General features: G+C 42.0%; 1 protein-coding gene across 2 annotated transcripts in view; it reads right to left on the minus strand.

Moving 5' to 3' along the window:
• FGFRL1 (fibroblast growth factor receptor like 1) overlaps positions 1-19,114 on the minus strand; it is a 178,610-nt gene that overhangs the window by 90,923 nt on the left and 68,573 nt on the right. The window lies entirely within an intron of this gene.

Consider the following 19,114-nt stretch of genomic DNA (forward strand, 5'->3'; position numbering starts at 1 on the left):
AAAGCATTCATTGGGTAGTGCTTCACCAAAAGATACAGCATAGTCTGACATATTAACATTGCTTATAGTCCAAAAGAGGATATTTTTATAAATTGCCTTAGCAACTCTGCTGGTTTGACCTGCCTGACAGATATTTGTTCTTTGCATAAGGTGATAATTTCATGCAAAATTGTGTCCCTGGAATGTCACAGGGCAAACACACTGTTTGCCACATTATAACAGGATGCACTTGGATAGGCCAACCCTCAGAAAAAAGAAGTGAAAAAGAATCCAACAGTGGGAATGGTCCCATATCTGAATTCAAACCAGAATTTCTTCCAAAGGCTCTGAAAAGTTGAAGCAGAGAGTCTTTTTCCTGCATCCATATTTTCTGCCTTTTCATTACTTGCACAAGTTCCCCGCACAAACTGCAATAGCAGTGCTCTTCCCAGAATAGTCTATTAATGGGTGTGATAATAAGTGCTCTGCTCTTGCATAAGGGCAAAATGTTTTGCTAAGAATTGCTGATGCTGAGTTGCACCCAAAACCCACAAGATGTTTGTGGGATTTGGAACTGTTCCCTCACATTTTATTCCTGTTCCTAGTGTTTTGCAGGATTGGACCCACATGGGATAAGCTACAGTGCTCATATTTGCACTTCCTCATGACTAATTCCTATTATTTCAATGTCTGCCTGAATTTTTCCCAGCATGACTAAGTCAATACATACAATCCAGCTCATGAATGACTACAGAGCTGCTGTCGCAGTTACACATGTTGAATCACACCCATTAATTTCACAGCTTTGCTGGTGAGCAGAAGTGCTGCTCAAGCTGAGAAGAGTCATGAACTAGCTTGAAACTCATTAATTAGTTTAACTAAGAGCCTGGTTAAACCAATGGGTCTTAGACACACTCAGATTCTGATGAACTGATGAAGACCCAAAGGGGCGATCTTGAGACCACTTATTCTGAAAAAGTCAGTCTCTGGCAAAGATAACACCTGCTCCTGAACCCGTGTCTGCAGACACCTGTGGGACAACATCTCAGAGGTTATGGTCCCCTCCCATACTCCAAGGGAAGTGGCAAAACACCATAAGAAATCCAGCCTATCAAGGTCCTTCTAAGCACTGCAAACCACACTGTTAATGTTCTTCACCTTGGGACACCTCCAATCAGCTCTGTGAATGAAGAGATAATCCCCAGATCCTTTGAATGCTATCTGACACAAGTCACATTGCTGAACCTTTTAAAGAGGAAATCCACCCATCAGGAGGGGTTCTATGTGTTGGCTTTGATAAAGCAGAAATCACCACTACCAGCTGAGGACCCAACCCCAAATTCTGCTCCATTTCCCTAAATAGTGCAGTGTCTCCCTCAGTGTAAAGGATCAGAAATGTCCAGACAAGTCCACAGACTTGTTGAAATTCTGGGTTGGCCCTTGGAGAGGTCCTTTCAAACCTAGAGCCCCACAAAACCAAGTCAAACTTTAAGAGCAGCCTCCTTGCAATCTACTTGTGAGCCAGGATACTACTCCATGCATATTCAAATGGCAAAAACATATCTATAATTAGTGCTGAGGAAAAATGTTTGGTGCAGGGCAAGCAGGGACAGTGGAGAGAGAGCACTCTGCTCCCAACTTGGAAACCTGCTGTAGCTCCTTCAAAATCCCTTTCCTTCCGACATTCAGGTTGACTCCTGATGAATTTTGAGACCTGGAGGAATCAGATAGTTTCCCAATCACGTCATGTGCCTCGTCGGGGCAGGCTGCACAAGCGACTCTCATGATGGCACAGGAGTTGCCTCTGGATCTGTCACATGTTTGGGTCAGTGGTAAGCTTGGTCCTCCTAAATGCCATTTTCCTTTGATTGACCTTTCGTTCTGAGGAATTGTTGGATCACTCTCTGTCATAGGATCTATTCGCAGACCTTTATGACATTTAGAAAAGGGTGTGCTTCTTAGAGCCTTTCTGCTTGAAAAGAAAAACAGTAGCGTGGTCCTCTGCAGCCCTTCATTAGCCCCTCCAGTGACTTTCTCAGGATGAGGGATAAAAATTTCCCTCTACACTTTTTCCTGCTGTGAATTTTACCAGATACTGCTGCGCACACTTCTCCATAAGGTATGGCCCCAGGACAAAGATGCTAAACCTTGCTTCTGTTTGTTTGATGCTGTAAATATTCTCATTTTATCACCTATCATCTCTGCATTAATAACTTTCTGCAAAAGTAGTACTATCTCTCTAGAATCAGTGTCTTCGCACACGCCAGAGGCACCAGAGGCCCTGACAAGCCAACGATAGCTGGATCTCCTGTAAATGTCTACAGAAATATTAAAATGTTGGTATCATCATGGATCTCTGTCTCTCTTTCTAATGTACAGGCATCCACTGGGTCTTACTTCACTACATATCTGTACAGCCCTGCCTTGGGACTGCAACAGTGACAGATGAATGTTTTTTAAGGCAAGATACACTCTGGCACATCTTGCCACTCTGCACTGTCAGTGTTTGGAGGGGAGACAATGGAGAGGCAGAAGCGTGTTTTGCAAAAAGATCCTTCTGCAACATCCCCTGGGCAGCAGGTGCTGCTGACACAGAGCTGCTACACACAACGTACCATGGAAATCTCATGCTATCCAGATAAAAATGTACTCCCCCTCTGAACCCACACATTAATCTGCCCAGAACCACTCAGGTTCCCCTGGATTTTAATTTCCAGGGTTTCCCTATGACAGTTCCATCTTCTGCTGTATGAACATAGCAAAAAAAATATAGTAAAAAAGATGATGAGCACCCCAATTTCTAATGTACACCACTGTTACTGAAGGGAGCTCCCCATCTTGCAGAACTGGCCCATAATATGCCAGGGGGTGGACATGAGAGCAGAGTCCCCATTAGCTACCAGGTCTCCCAAGGTGTTGATTTTGGGGTGTCCCTTGGTGGCTGCCTCCCACAGGGCTGGCACACATGTGTGTGCGGCAGTGGGCGAGCAGAGCCCAGGGCACAGCTCCCGGCTCTGCAGTCTGGCTGCACTTCTATGGCTGCTTAGAGAGCCAAAATCCCAGGAAAGCACCTGCTGCATCACCTACAGCTGCCAGTGAGGTAAAACCAGTCTGAACCCTGGCTGCTGCCGACTTCCCATCCCTTGTTGCTGCTGGCTTCTGTCCTGTGCCCTAAATGCAGCATTAAAAAGCAGATGCAATTGCTCCTCAATCAGCCAGTGTCATGATCTCAGCTGTCCTAGACTCTATCTTTTTGTTGCATGTGAGTGGAAATGATCTAGCATATTTTGAGAGCAATACCCTATGGCTGCTTTTTGTGGTGCTTGTTTGTGGGTTATACATTAGGGCAATGCCACAAGAGCTGAATAGAAACACCATAAGGGATTATTTTGAAACCTGAAATCATTTTGTTAAACCAGATTGTTAAAACTGTGAATTCATATATCTACCAACACAAATTTTTTAATGCAAACATATACCATCTTTCTGGCTATGAGGGGAATCCTGTGAATTGCCATGTGCCTGCACCCATGGGCTAAAGGTCCAGACTGGATCCTTTCAATACAGAGCAGGAGAGAGCGGTGCTCTCTCGTCTTGGGTGTAAATCCTGGGGTAGGTGTACCTACACAATTCTCCCCCTGATTTCTTAGCCATTACGCAGTGATTCTTGAAAAAAACAGTCTGTGTAAGCACTGAGAAGAGACAGATATTACTTCCTGCAGCATTTTGCCATGGGCTATGGGAGAAGGGGCCAAAAGTGAGGTCCCAGGTACATATTCCATCAAAATTCCTGACAGAGATTTTTACACATTTTTATAGTCAGGAAGGGAGGGGGAATGGTGGGGAGAGAAAACAACCACCGTTTCTTGCTTCCAGTCTTGCAATTTTCCATTAGGCAAATGCAGCTCTCTATGGCCACAGGGCACTACTGAGAAACATGCTTTTAAGTCACACTATCCTGGAGAGGGTGCAGCTGACTTCACAGCCTGTGAGAATAGAAGAAGCTATTACAATAAATTAAGCCCTACCACAACACAAACCCAGCAGGGACAGGTTTTCTTCAGTCCCCCTTGTCCTCAACCCAATAGTTTGAGAGAATAATTTCTTAATATTTCGGCCGAGGGGGAAGGGTGGGGTTTGACATCCATGAATGTGACTTGGGAAGAAGTGACAAGAATGCAGCTGCCTCCCCCTGCGCCTGGTTGTTATTCTTTCTCCAAATACAAACTAAATATAACTTTGCCCCATAACATTCAAATCATTTTAGTTGCTAGAAGGGATCATGCCTGGAGTTCCAAAGGCCAGGGTGCAATCAGGCTTAAAATGTAATTTAAACAATCCAGACTCTACATTTTCCACCAAGTTATTTTCTTGCTTGTAGTTTCCCCATCGGCAAATACGTGCAAGTATACCCAGAAAGAAACCAACAATCCCAGACAGATGCCAAGTTTTCTGTTCAAGATCATATAAGCTCAGTCAAACATTAACAAGGAAATGCCATGATCACCTCATTTGTTTTAAATATTTCTGCTCACATACACACAGACAAGTGTGAAGATTTATTTGCCTCATTTACGAATACAAGCAACTGGAATCTCCATTCTGTTCCATTATATAAAAGACAGATCCTACACCTGTCTTACTGAACAGCTGGGCAATTTTCAATTTATATCCACTATCTTATACCACAGAAAAACCCCACTTGCTGCTCTGCTGCTGACACTGCTTTACAAGAATTCCTGTTTTTTTCCCCTCCCAGTGCCTTGGAAGGACTGGTGGTTGCCACTTCTTGGCAAAAGGAGTTATGTAAAACCCAAGAAAGCCTCTTTGCTTTAGCAAATAGCTATTTCCGGGAAGCAGCAAAAACAATTTCTAAAAACGTATTTAAGACACAACAGTGGAATAGCCTGGAGCTTCCTGTCCATAATTCTCACAGTCAAAAACATGCACACATGTAATTATATTTTCCTGGATTGCATTGCAAAGTTCATGCACTCGTTCAACTCATACATGTAGTAAACATGATTTATAGCTCTGTGTGAAAACCCTGTAGATATATGGTGTTTTGATAGTGACTCGAACCTAGCGCTATAATTTAGTAACACCTAGCAGTGAAAGCTAAATGATTTCCCACTCCACATTCCTAACTTTCCATGAACCCCTTTTACTGCTAACCTGGGGAGGAGATACTGCTTCTACAATTGTTTGGACTTAGCCTTGTTATTCCTTCAACTGAACTGCTCACTATCGTCAAGCTTCACATATGGTGAACACACCAGTACTGACCCACGTCCTATGAGACCATTTGCCATGATACAGTTCAAAGTGAACTTTATTAACACATTAAACATAATTACAAAGAGGAAATTCCAAGGAAGGTCAACCAGCCCGGACAGTTTCTTGGAATGGAAAGTAATTTATAATATCCACATACTGTATTGTAAAGTTTATAAAGAAGTTAAATAATTTTTAAGAGCCCCATGGGTTATGTATATTTTATTATTTAATACCAAACACATTCACTTTCCATGAAGATAAGATTTCTTTTGAAGTGCTGTGTTAGCGAATTAGCAAACTCATTTACCATGAAGCACCTAAACAGCCCATCAATGCATGCAAGAAATTAACATCAGGGACTGGGGTACCACAGACAATGTGTGTCCTATGAGAATACTGCCAAGTGCAGAAATCTTTCATTATGACAGTGATATGAAAGAGTTGGACAAAGGCCGCAAACCAAACCACTTGTTCGGTGTGAACATAATCTCTTACATCAACACTTGAGGCAACATTTGGCCTTCATCATACTCATCACTGTAAAATCTGATCCTCCATAGTCCTTAGTGCAAGGGTGGCTCACACCAAAGCTGATTTTTTTTCTCACTTCTCCCATGCTTTATAATGAACATAGGTGGCTGGAAAGGACCATCTAAAAGCCATGTTTTAAACTTGCATCCAGAGTTGGATAACTTGGGGCATCCATTGCTAGAAAGCTGGGCTGGACAACACCTGCTGACAGTAGTTTAACTCTTTCCACAATAGTTTCCTGCTGACAGTAGTTTAACCCTTTCCACAATAGTTTAAGCCCCTCTACAAGACCAACATGAGGATTACACACTTACACTCTCTGCACATCATTACTATCATTATTTGTATGAGCATTCAAGCTGTAATGATGGATCAATGGCTAGAGGCCCTGATATGCTGGGGGCTGGAGAAACACCTACCAAGGAGCAAATCCCACAGGGAAGGATTTACAAAGAAATGATGGCAAGAGTTTCAATTAACATGAGTAGGTGTTCCTGAAAGAGAGGAACTCTCAGCGCTTTCCACATTGGGAAGCCATTATATGGAGAGCAGAACTGATAAAAACAATTTTTGAGAGAGATAAAAGGATGAATTTTTGCCCATGTATACCATTGGAATAAGCAGTCCAAAGGACTGGTGAATCCAACATCTTTACATACATTCAAAACAAAACAGCTTTTATTTCCAAAAGGTATGCATTAGCCAAGTAAAGTAGGGGTCAGTGTAGGGGTAACTGGGCCAAATGCTTTGGTATGTGACATGAGGAGATCAGATTAGATGAGCTAATGGGTCCTTCTTGGCTTGAAAACACAGGCACCCACAGACAAAAACAATGCTTATCAAAAACAATCAAAAGATTAAAGAAAAAAAACAACAGCATCTCTGCAGAACAAAGACTCTTAGAGAGGAACACAAAAACACCACAAGTATTTGCTGACCAGCCCTGACGACTGGTCAGGCTTAGCTTTGGGAATAGCACACTGTTTGGAGAAGCAAGTTCTAGGCTTGGACTGCACAGCCGAGCCCAACAACCTGATGGAGAAAACAGCTTTGCGGATTCATTTTACAGCAGGTGAAGTGACATATTTTCTCCTTCTTCCCTACCTCTGTAGTAGGAGCTGCTTTCCTCATGAAATTGATATTTATTGATAGCACAAGAAGTGCTTGCCATATTTTTACATGAGTAATAACTAGCCCCTTGGGTGAAGGCTGCCAGTAAATTTTCTACTCTAGATGTTCCAAAAATAAAAAAATAGAATATTTGGGAACATGTTCCATTTAATTAAGTGCCTTGCATACACATTTCACTGAGATTTAATAAAATTGTTATTGTATGTTAAACAATTGGCACTTGATTATTGCATAGATTTACTGCAGTTCAACAACAGTAGATGAGATACGTATCTCTTACATGGTTTTTAAATCCTTTGAGCATATGTTTTCAATAATCAGTTGGTATTTATTTAACATGAAATTACAATCTTATTAAATTAAATGTGCATGGGTGACATTCAATTTCAAGTGTTGCTGAAGATTTTTTCAGCAGCAAAAAATAGTAACTTTATCCCTTAGGTTTTGAGGTAGCAAACACAGAGGAGAGTTAGGATTACTTCAAATTACTTTTGAAGAAACAGACTTCATATGCTAGAAGGTTTCTCTTCTAGTGTGGAAAAAAAGATATTATTTATTGTTTCTTAAGTGCTGCCAATGGGCTTAGTGTGGGCCAAAAGACAGGACTAATATTTCTACTCTAAGGCTAAAATTATACTGACGGCGCAGCTCAGGTATGCAGTTCAATGGATAACCAGAGAACTTTTTTTAGAGAAAAGTACAACAAAATTGTGTTGGCACATGTATCCACATAGTCTACCTTTTTCATTCCCATTCAAGAAGGCAAACCCATCTGTATAATGGTATTCCTAATTTGTTTTTTCAAAAGAAATGGCATTAAAATATGTTTTCAAAATTCTGAAATTAAAAGGCTATTTTATTAGCCTCCTGTTTCCAGGAAGGACAGACTGCCTAATTCTGGAAGAAAGCTAGAAATCCTCTGGTTTGAGGGAGGCAGGAGGATCCAGAACCGAACTGAAAATCCTGTCCCATAGCCCCAATCTGCTCTCATCAAACCTAACCCAAACCCCCAGCATCACCACAAGTCACACAGGGACCATTGCTGCCAACATGAGGCATTTGTTTTCTTCCCATAATCTCTGGGAAACAGTCCAGTCAGGCAGCCCTGAATTTGCTTCTAGGAGTAATCTACCTCAATTTTAACATATATACTATTGTACTCTGCCCTTCCAACTGCTTCTTAACCATGCAAATACTGCTTCATGAACCTGGTGGATTTCCCAGCCAAATCACCCACCATCTCCAAGACTTTTAGCAAAACAAATGAGACACTTTTCAAATCACAGTTTTATTCACTTATTTTGTAACAAAACTCCCCTTTGAGCCACCGGTTGCAATCATGTTCCAAAACACAAGTCTTCCAAGACCAGGATTTAATTCTGAGGCAATCTGTTCCATTTTTTGTTCCCTTCTTTGTCCCTCCTGCCTACGTGCAGTATTCTGCCACCTAACCATTTTATTTGAACAGCTCCTAGTAAATAGGATGCCCAAGTTCATGTTTGGTGACATGGATTCCCCTTGAACCTTGGTAGTTAATATTTAACCCAGTCTAAACACAGTAGAAGGTTTAATGGGTAATTAGCCATTTCCCTTATAGACAGATGTTAGTGTCAGAGCTGTACAAGCAGGAAATTGTAAGTGTCATTGTTTATGTCTGCAGGGAAACAGAAACCACGATGGTTGACTCCGTGCCATATTTAGGAACGATGTGAATGAATATCTTTAAATAGTTGTTTTGCCTTCCTGATAGTCCACAACAGCAAGTCTTCAGCCGTACACAGACACAGGAGCCTTCTTCATTTGTATCCAAGAATTTGGTTTTCCTCAAGATATTCTTTAAAATCTTTTTAAACAAATTTCTCTCTAAGGGGTGAAATTGGATAATACTTTAAACTCTTTCATTCAGTGTTGGTTCCTACTGGCCTTTCCCAATAGCCAAGATGAAAAAAGTATGATTAAAGAATTAAGGGCTCAGAAAAAAAACACATATTGAACACTCACTCATGAACAGAAGACACTGGCAAAATATCCATAAGCCTTTTGCTGTTGGGCAATCAGTGGCAGTGCCCTACATGGTGAGGCTGCTTTCAGCCCTCTATTTGCTCTGCCCTCGTCACTGGGGGCTTCTAAGTTTGGTCACCACAAAAACGTGGTAACAACTGTTTGTTGGTGACCACAAAGAGATAAACACTGTGGTATTTAAGAACTGAAGATATTTTCGGAGGCTTCTCTAGAACAGAAAGCACTTCTAGCTGAATGACTGTAGAGCAGACTTAGTATGGAGTATTTTGCAGAAATGTTTTTCTAACAGAAAATGATATTTTTGTCAACAAGGAAGACTCTGTCAGGTTTTCTCTTTCAATATTCCCTTTTTCAGTTTGAGAAATCTTTTGCACCAGAATTTTGGCAAATCAAAATGAAACACATACAAACAAAAAAGTTGGGATATTAAAAGTATGTTGATTAAGCAATGGTAATCTTTTTTTAATGGGTTGCTGTATCCCTAAAAAATAAAAACAGCTTTGATTTGGGACAGGAAAAAATTAAAATAGATTAAAAAATCACAAGTGAACCCCCCTCCTTCCCAAATATATACATTAAAAGAAACCCTTGTCTTGCTCCAGAAAAAAAAGAGGCAAACAAAACAAAACAAAATACAACAACAAACCCACCCGCATCTTGCTCCAAAAGAAAAATGCAAAGCAGAGCTGACATTCCACCTTTTAAGACAGCAGCATTTTAAGATTCTGCCTGAAACCATTCACCGTTGCCCTACCAAAACCTCCAGTTCATGGTAGGTGTGATGGAAGTGCTCTATTCAGCTCTCTCCAAAGTAAATTGTCAATATAAGGGTCTACCTTATGTGTGCCTACATCACTGTTTTAGTTCCGACCAGGGGTGTGTTCTAAAGTGAAATCTTATCATCCCCACCAATTATACTTTGGTTCACATTATGAAACAGTTTTGGTGTATGTGAACTGAGTTGCTTCATATATAATTAAGCTGCAATAGGTGCTCCAGTTCCGGTGGGCATTTATTTCATAGGACTGGACTAGGGCTATTCTGAAGTGAAACACCCCTCTGAAATGGGGGTGTCAGGTCCTCAGCACCAAATGCTTTGCTTTACAGATCCAATTTTACCAATCTCCACCAGCTGCTAATGCACACACAGCCAGCAATCGCTAGCTGGCTCTGTGGTAAAACAAAAGCAGGAGCTGTGCTCTTGATTTCCATTAACGAGTGTCCAATCTACACAGCCAGACTGGATCTAATCCAGAATAAACTCCCTAAATGCCTATAGCATGAACATCACTGCCTCAGCACCAAATATTTCACTTTAAAGACTTGTTCCCGCTGTGCCATTCTACAAGTTAACTTAGACACACCTGTATATCTCTTCCAGGAGGGGAAAATACTTAAATGCATTTTATAAGAAAGTGTTCACAAGGTTGATTCAGTGAAAGCTTACATTTAAACACAAGAAACACCATATCTCCCGCATATGAAAACAGGGAAACCATCACTGAATTCTTACAGAATTCACATCTGGTTTCTGCTCCCCAGACACTGAAGCATACATTATCTGATGTAAAAGCACATGATACCAGATAGTATTGGCAGGATCCAGGACTTCTTAATGCATGAAACTTTCATACCTGCAGAATATTGTCAGATCTCATATAGGAAACAGCCTCAGCTGCAGGCAATACCCAAAGGAAAGTAGTAACACTTTCTTCAAATGGATCAACCCTGGTTCAGTGTCACAGCACAGTGTTAAAACACGCAGTGATGCCTGCACAAGTCCATGCACAAGTGACCTTCTGGCTATGAAAACCCAATTTATCATTGGCACAGTCTGAAGTCTCAGCTGGTGCCCTGGACAGAGGCTAGACCAGATTTCTGCAGCCTGCTTGCAACTGGGACAGTTTCAAACAGATGCACATCCTCTGCTCCTCCTCTTCTACATGCTGGATAGCTCATGATGACAGTTAGTGCACTCGTAAGTGGCCTTTATTAGTTTTTCTAGTAGGAGATAGTAAAGACTTGTTGTTTTGTTAGGCTTACTATATCTGATCACATTGCCACAGTTTGTGCCTAGGATTGCCAGGTGCTTTTCTGAAATCCTGGGACCGTTCAGCTTCTAAGATAGACAAAATCAGTGCATTTCATCTGGTATGTCTGAAGCTCTGCTGCACTCCTTGCTGCTCAAAAACTGCTTCGCTTCATCTGGAGGAAGGTATTTTTCCTATACCTCTATTGCACACCAGTGTGGCATGTTTCAGGATGAGTGGTATTAACAAAAGAGCACCTAGCAGTGTGCATATTCTGCTTAAATCAAAACACTAGAAATATGTATTTAAAGAATAAATCAATTCAAATTCCTCAAACTATCTAAAAGATTTGGAAATATTTCTCCTTTGCTGAAGATCCCAGATTTCCTGCCTTTTATCTCTGAAATCTGCATGAGTAGAAAGATGGTGTCAATTATTATCTGAAACACAGGCAGACTACCAGCCTCCTGGTCGTAGCACAGCCTGTGACAGTCAGCATGGTTGCTTTATTTGAGCTGCCCAAACTTCAGAAGCTACAGAGCGTGCAGGAGTTTTGCTGACATCGATTGCTCTGTAATTTCAAATGACGTCATTCCACTGGCGGGCTGCGCACTGGTATGTAATGTCGTATCCATCAGGTAGATAGAGCTACACTGGAATATCAATTAATGTGCACTCCTATTACCTCACAGTCTGGTAATGTGCAGTCCCAGCTACCCTCCTGCGAGCGTGTGCGGGGGGAGAAACCTGGAGAGCATAACAGCTATCTAGGAAAGCTGTGCATGGAGAAATATTGTCTCGCCACGTGATTACATAGCTGCTTTATCCCCCATCGCGCGCTTGCGTGTACCAACACACGCACAGCACATCAGCTGTCAGCAGGAATTTCTGACTGCAGATTAAAGTGTTGCCACGGTCTGTCTGCTCAGCCTGTCCTGATCGATGCTCATCAGAGCAAAGTGTCCACTCACACAAAGATTTCTGAGCTTCTCTGTTCACAGAAATAAGAGTTTTTACTGTTGCAATGACTTGAACTTGTTCTTGAGAGGAGCCACATCAGAAATCACTCAGTGCTGCATGCTGGCATTTCTAAGTGAGGAGTCAAGAGGTCAAAACCCAAGGTCAGAAAAAAGCAGACACACAAGACCCCTTGCTGTACCTGTGGCTGGGTAAATCAGCACTTTCCTAATCAGTCACTAATCCCCTAATCTTTATTGCATGTAAATTCCAATCCCTTCCTAACGGCTGCACCAGGGTAATCTCCAATCTGATTACAGTGAAACCCCACTGGAAGACTCATTGATAAAAGATGGAAATGTGTAAAATCAATTTACTATATATCACAAACAGTGCTGCACAGCCCTTCAGGGATCAAAGAACTGCCATCAAATACCAACAAATAAAGGGCTGTTAAAAACACTTTTTATCTAATAGTGGATTTGACCGTTTGACAAGACAAAATTTACTTCTAAAGGGAGAACCAGGGCATTGTTTTACATAAAGGATCAGTCGGTGACTAAGGAAGAAAAGGCAGCAACAGAAAAGTTATCATTTAAGGTCATACTATAAAAGTGAGAGGGCAAAAGACAAGAGAGACTAGATGCACTTAGGCTCACAATTTACTGGCAGGAGCTCAAACTCAGCCAACAATCTCAGTTTTGCCTCCAGATGGTACAGCAGGAGCCACGTTGGCATGGAGTGGTTGGTCAATGATTTTGTAATTTGGTATTTATCTTGATAAAGCAATACTCATTGGTAAGGGTGAGCAAAATGTTCCAACTTTTTGTCCTGAGCTCAATCAAGATTTGGGCTGAAATGAGCCCAGCAGTAGGAACCACAGCTCTGGCCCACTGGTTGCAGCCTGGGCTCCATCTTTGCTAAGCACAGTGGTTCTTAGTTTTGAAAACAACAGAAAATTGATAACAAGTATAAAAATAGAATATCTTGGCAGGATCTTGCTCTCATATCAATTTTCTACAGTGGGCAGAAGGGTGGCCAAAGCCTTCTTCATGCAACTCACCAGAATATAGAAAAAACTATTAAAATAAAGCAGAGGTCCATCTAACTCCTCTGTTTCATCTATTAAGGGGAATTTGCCAGCATTCACAATTTTATTTTATAAATCTTGTGATATTAGGTGCTTGTTTCTTAACATCTCTTTGCCGAGGACATAATCCGGAAGGAGAATCTCCTGATTATTTGAACATGAAAGGAAATTTGTGACCTTTGTGATCATGGGGAATGATTAAATGCTCTAAAACCAGGAAGTAAATAAATAAAATCCAATTTGTTGTAACATTCATGCTATTTAAGCCAGAGTACTGGTTTTCTGGGGTTTGACCTAGGAGTGTTGAACACTCAGGATTAGTAACATGAGTGTTTCCCACGGATGTGTCCCATGAGATATATTTAAGCATCTTTATGACATGCATTAACAAAAAGCTACACTGGCTGTGGGATCCAATAGCTTTAGAATCTAATATAGCTTATGCTCCATTCACCATCAAGGAGATTATAAGCAGGTGTCTGTCCTAGAGAAACTGGTATACTGCAATCAACAGGAACCTGGCTCATACCCCCAGATGTTTGTCATTATAGAAAGGGGGGAGAAAGAGGGATGTTAAGGTCAATAAAACCACACTGCTACTCTTGCAGCACCTACAGTCCAAGAGGGACTTCAGTAGCCTAGCTCTGCCATTGATAAAAGTTTTACAAGACCTCTGCTCCAAGCAGCCCTGGAATCAAAGGTCTGTTTACTTAGCCTTTGCTTGCTGGGCTTTAGGATAGTACAGAGAAGATCAAAGCAGAGACCTCGTTTAACATGTCCAAGTACACAACCAGCCAGTCTGTTTATGTTGGATTCCTACACACTGAGTGTGCTGCTGTCTGTCAACACTTCAGGCTCATTTACAACAATATTGGGTGAGGAGGGAAATATTCAGAAAGGCCCCACAGATTTTGGTCCTGCTGAAACAGAAGTGAAAGTCAGAGCAAGGAGCTCTGCTTTTAACTGTGACTGCTGAGGTCAAATATGAACTCCTTGCAGGAAAAAATAAATAGTTCTGTGGTCTATGCTGAAGTGTTACACCATTAAAATACAGCTGGAGTCTGCATGAAGAGCTAGAAAAGAGAATTTTTGTTCTGTATTACTTGGGTCCCACCTGTTTTTATTGCTAATGCGCAATGAGACTAGGGTACTTGGTTTGGCACTGGTAAGGGATGACACCCTGTGCACCTCATGCACAGAAAGAGGTGCGATAGCCATCAGCAATTCACATCTTCCTGTAGTCTCCCAATGGTGCCTGTACAGCCCCACACTGGGGATGTAGCAATTTTCAACGGCAGGCCATTTATTCACCGTATGTAGTCTCTCTTTCATACTCGCTGCTGGTGGGACTGTCAACCAGAGATGGTGTTGCAGTTAACAAAATGCATCAGGACTAGCAAAGCTTAGTTTCCGATGGCCCTATATTCTGTGGCTGTATTTCCCAGCACCTATTAAGGGACAAGAAATTGATGACACCTTCATTTATTTATTTCCTGGTTTGTTGATGTTGCATTCACATCTCTCTTTATAAAATCCATCTAGATATTTAGAAAAGGCTGAAGCCATGCAATAGCCTTTGCCTCAATCATGGTGGTATTGGGATGCAGCACTATTACAATCACTCCCTTCTACATGGCTTCCCATTCTCATAAAGTTTTTAAGATCTTGTTATCTCCCACATAACTTTTCAAACAGATGTGTTTGAAATTGGCTAATAGGCTTGAAAGCTACTGCAATGAATGGGGATGGATCAGCCCTCAAAAAATGTCACCACGTGGATCTCATCTCCTTAGGACACCAACCTAAAAACTAGCTAGACATGGATAGGTACGGAAAGGGCACTCAGGCAGGAGGAGGCAGCTGGTTACCTATTTAACTTTGGAAGTAGGGTTCTTTGAAAGATTTCTCTGAAGATATAACCTCCATCTGATATCACAGCAAAACCTTCAACAGAAAATCAAATCACAAAACTTGAGGCGGTTCCACTTTTTGCCGATTTCTTTTACTTTTCTTGGTGCTTCTGTTAAAGCTTCCTAGAAAAATCCTCTCATGTTCTGACCAGTGTTGCTCAGAAGAAATAAAAACCCAGGGCCTGCAAAATATGTGGTAGTCTGTAACCAGTGTTAGGAAACCAAGTCTACCAACAGACAGCTCGTTCTGGAGCTGCATCCTGTAGAATGCCCTGCATCTCCCTCTGAAATACCTGAAAAAGACATGGGCAGAGACAAGGCACTGGACTGCACAGCCCACGGATGAGCCCAGCACAGGACTGGGATTCAATATACATGATATATACTATTCTTCCATCTCCCACGTGCTTTCTTTGTGACCTCAGATTGCGTCTACTTCACCAGCTGGGAAACTGAGTCATTTTTTGAGAAGCATTGCATATGTACTTTGAGATCATCAGCTGATGGAACCCAGAGTGGCACTCCTAGAGCAGAAATTGAGCCATTTGGTCTAAATTAGACCAGTCTGTCATTTGTTTTAGGAAAATAAACCATACAGCTGACAACCAAACCAACAGTTACTGTAGCTGCAACCAGACAGGAACTAGAAACATAGTTCAACTGTATATGCACCCTATTCCCACTGCTACCCAGGGAACTGATCAGTTCTAGATGTATTTGGGGCAGAATTGCTCGAATCTTAACTCCTTATCTAAACATGCCACTTCAGTGATTGCCTCCCAGATCTGCTCTCTTGCACTGAAGGGAGGAGCTCATGCAGGCATAAGCAACAAATACCTGCTACTTCTTCCCTTGGCTTCACAGAGGAGTAAAAGTTTATAAGGAATAAAAGGTTACAAGAAATGTGCATAGAAGACCACACAAACCAGGTTGCAGAAGCCCTGATAGGTCTCCTTCCCATCCATTTCACTGTACTATCAACAGGACTGACCATTTAAAACAGAGACAAGTAAAAGGAAAGAGAGTCTAATTGTTAAGATACTTCCTTAGGTCCTTGATTCAAATCAGATAGCAAGGGTCACACACGGTACCAAAGTGCCACGACACAAAGGAATATCTCCCTCTCTTGAGGTGTTATGAGAACACACACTAGACTGCCAGGCACTCTGTGATGACAGAGGTGCAGATGGGTACCTAGATGGATATGCAGGTTTTAAGACTCACCAAAGAGTCTTCCCAGTTTCACAGGGGAGATGTTTTCCCATACCAGGCAATACAGCCTCTTTGCCCCACCTTATTCCACTGTCTATTCAAAATCCTCATCTACACTCCTAAACTGTTCCCTCCCCCTCCTTCTGGCTCCCGTATCCAATCCCTTCATACATTTGTAGACAGTTACTGTCCCCTCAGGTGTCACTTAGCCAAGCTATACACATATTTACAAGCAGCTCTTTTAATCTTCTCACATAAATCAGTCCCCGCACTTGTCTGATCCAATCATCCGGGCCTGTCTCCCTCTGTCCGGACGAAAACCTTGCCTGTCTCCCTGACATCTCATGGATGTCGAGCTGTCAGCTCAAGCTCAGAGCTCTTAATCTTCCTCCCCCTCCCCACCATCCTTAACAGCAGCAGACACTGGTACTGTCCTGACTGTTGCTCATGCCCATGGCCTCAGTGCTATTTTTTTTACTTTGCTCTCCCTCTAGCTCTCCACATCCTGGCTCAGACTGTGAGCTGCAGAGTCTTTCTTCAGCTCACTGATAAGCCCCAGCCTTGGCTGTCCATCCACTCACTCGCAGTTTGTATCCAGACTCCCATCGTATTTCATCATGATTCCTCTGCTCCAGCCTTGATGAAACACACTATTGCCTCATTCATACTCACTTTTTTCTAGTCACCACTCTGGCTACATCTGCTTCTCTTTACATCTAGCTCTCCCTTTCCCTGCCACATCAAATGGCTGCTACTTCCCTTCACTTGTTGAGGCTCCTCCTGGCCTCTCCCCACTGTTCCTATCATCTTTTCCCTATCAGAGGTCCACCCTATCCCAACTGGCCCAGAAGTCCAGTCTCTCTCCTCCCTTTTTATATTTTTCAAAGAAAATCATAGGTGTTTTCTGACAGGATGCCTGTCTCGTGTGGGAGCAGCTCCCCATCCACATTGGCTCTCAGCTCAGGTACTGAACTCTCTCCCCACACACTCCTTAAAGCTTTCCTGCACCAGGTACGCACCATTACCAGTCAGCAGCTAAGCCTGACACTTCTGCTGGTCCTCATGGTCAACACCATCTCAATGCTGCTTTACTCCACCCATCTCTCCATCTTCCTGTCATCATCCTTTAACTCATACCCCCAGGTAGCTCTTTGGGCCCAGCCTTCTTCTGTTCAGACACCACTTTGCACAGTGGGGTGAAGGCCCTGAGCCCAGCAGTGACACACACAAATCATGCTAATCACAATAGCTTCACTAGCACCTCTCCGCTCATTATCCTAATTTCTGCATCCACAGCATTAAAGTATAATTGCATTTTAACAAGCTTCATTAGCACATTGCCTTAGTGAAGCTTGACACAGCCCAAACACCCAAGGAAACCTCATGGTGCTTCTTTTCTGCTCAATATAATTTTCAAGGCTTCTGTAACCTGATTTGTTAGGAATAACCTCAGGGCTGTAAAGCTTTTCTTCTGCCATCCAGCAATTAAGGAATAATTTGTCACGGAGTAAGTCAAGCTGCAGGGTAGGGAAGCCCTGTGCAATACAATGAAGCTGTGTAAACCATAGTCCCTGGTGCAGGAATGAAGCGAGCATCCCTCTCCTCCTCCTTCATTAGCCAGGAGCCTGTGCTCAGAAGAAGCTCCTGTAAATGCTGCACAGCCTCCTAAGTAATGCAACTCTTTGGCCCACAGGCAGAGAAATGTTTGTATACATCCTGCCAGCGAACACTAACTGTGGCTCTGCCCTTCCTGCACTTTTCTGGACATTGTGCAGAAAGGGAAACAGCCAATTGACAAACTGTACCATTAGCATGAGCTATATAATGGAATAAGATTAAGAAATGGACTTCAAAACTTTTTTAGTAAGTTTTAGGAAGCTCCAAAGCATAATTGAAACTCCATCAATTAAAAAAAAAAAAAAAATACCCAAACCTACACTGGGAAAAAAAATATTAGCATCTTGAGAATAAGAAAGAATAAGCAAAGATAGAACACTCTAGATGCCTTGAACTCACTCAATTTATGTATCTTGCTATCCATGATAAGCATGAGGTACAGTAGTCTGGGCAGTTCAGAGCAACTTGTGGGACATATTCGACAGGATCAGGATGTGACCCTGGGCAGTGGCTCCCAAGGGACACACTCTGCATTTCGACTATCATTTATGGTCTGATAATTGTTCATGTAGCCATGGACAGATGCATACACATGGGGAGAAACCAGTATTACATTAGAAAGATGGAAGAGACAGATCTTATGCCTATAGGGTTTGATGGGTATTTCTGTCTGGTTAAACTTTTGCTAGCTTTAAAGTTATTTAATAATTTCTCCAGTTATCTCAGTGGCATAAAAGTCAAACACTTTCCCAAGAATTCCTGGAAAGATGTGTCCTGTTTTGGTGAGGGAGAGAGGGTGTTTTTAAATAAAAAATTATCTGACTATGCTCACTGTGTGCTAAGCCCAGTCATAAAACCAGAAATAATTTTGCAGATGGAGGTTGTTACCTGATTTTTTTTTCCTTAACGTCCATAGTAGCCAGATTAAAGAACTGCTAGCAAGCCTCAGTCACTGTTTCCAAAACCATACGTAGGAACAGTGTGGCAGGAATAGAAAGCTATAGAGTATCCACTGCTACAGGGCCCCAGACAGCTGTCTGTATAAACAGAAAACATGGGGTTAATGGTTCTTTTATACTTTTCGTTCAGTAGTTGTAGAGAACTGAGGACTGGCATGGAGATCATTGATCACTGCTGGAAAATCTGCATGCAAAGAGACAGTCTGATCTCATGAATATGAGCAACACTCAGTTCCCATTAATTTAAAGGGAGATTAAAGTTGTCCAGCATTTTGTAGGAAATTCTAAATCTGTGGACAGGTAGGCTTCCATCTTACTATAAAAAGGGTTCTTCTCCAGCAAACCCCTCTCATGTCTCTATTTATCCATGCTTTGTAATTTTTCAGCTTATGCAAATAA

The sequence above is a fragment of the Tyto alba genome, unplaced genomic scaffold (assembly GCF_018691265.1).
Source record: "Tyto alba isolate M040663 unplaced genomic scaffold, T.alba_DEE_v4.0 Super-Scaffold_6, whole genome shotgun sequence".
In the NCBI taxonomy this organism is placed as follows: domain Eukaryota; kingdom Metazoa; phylum Chordata; class Aves; order Strigiformes; family Tytonidae; genus Tyto; species Tyto alba.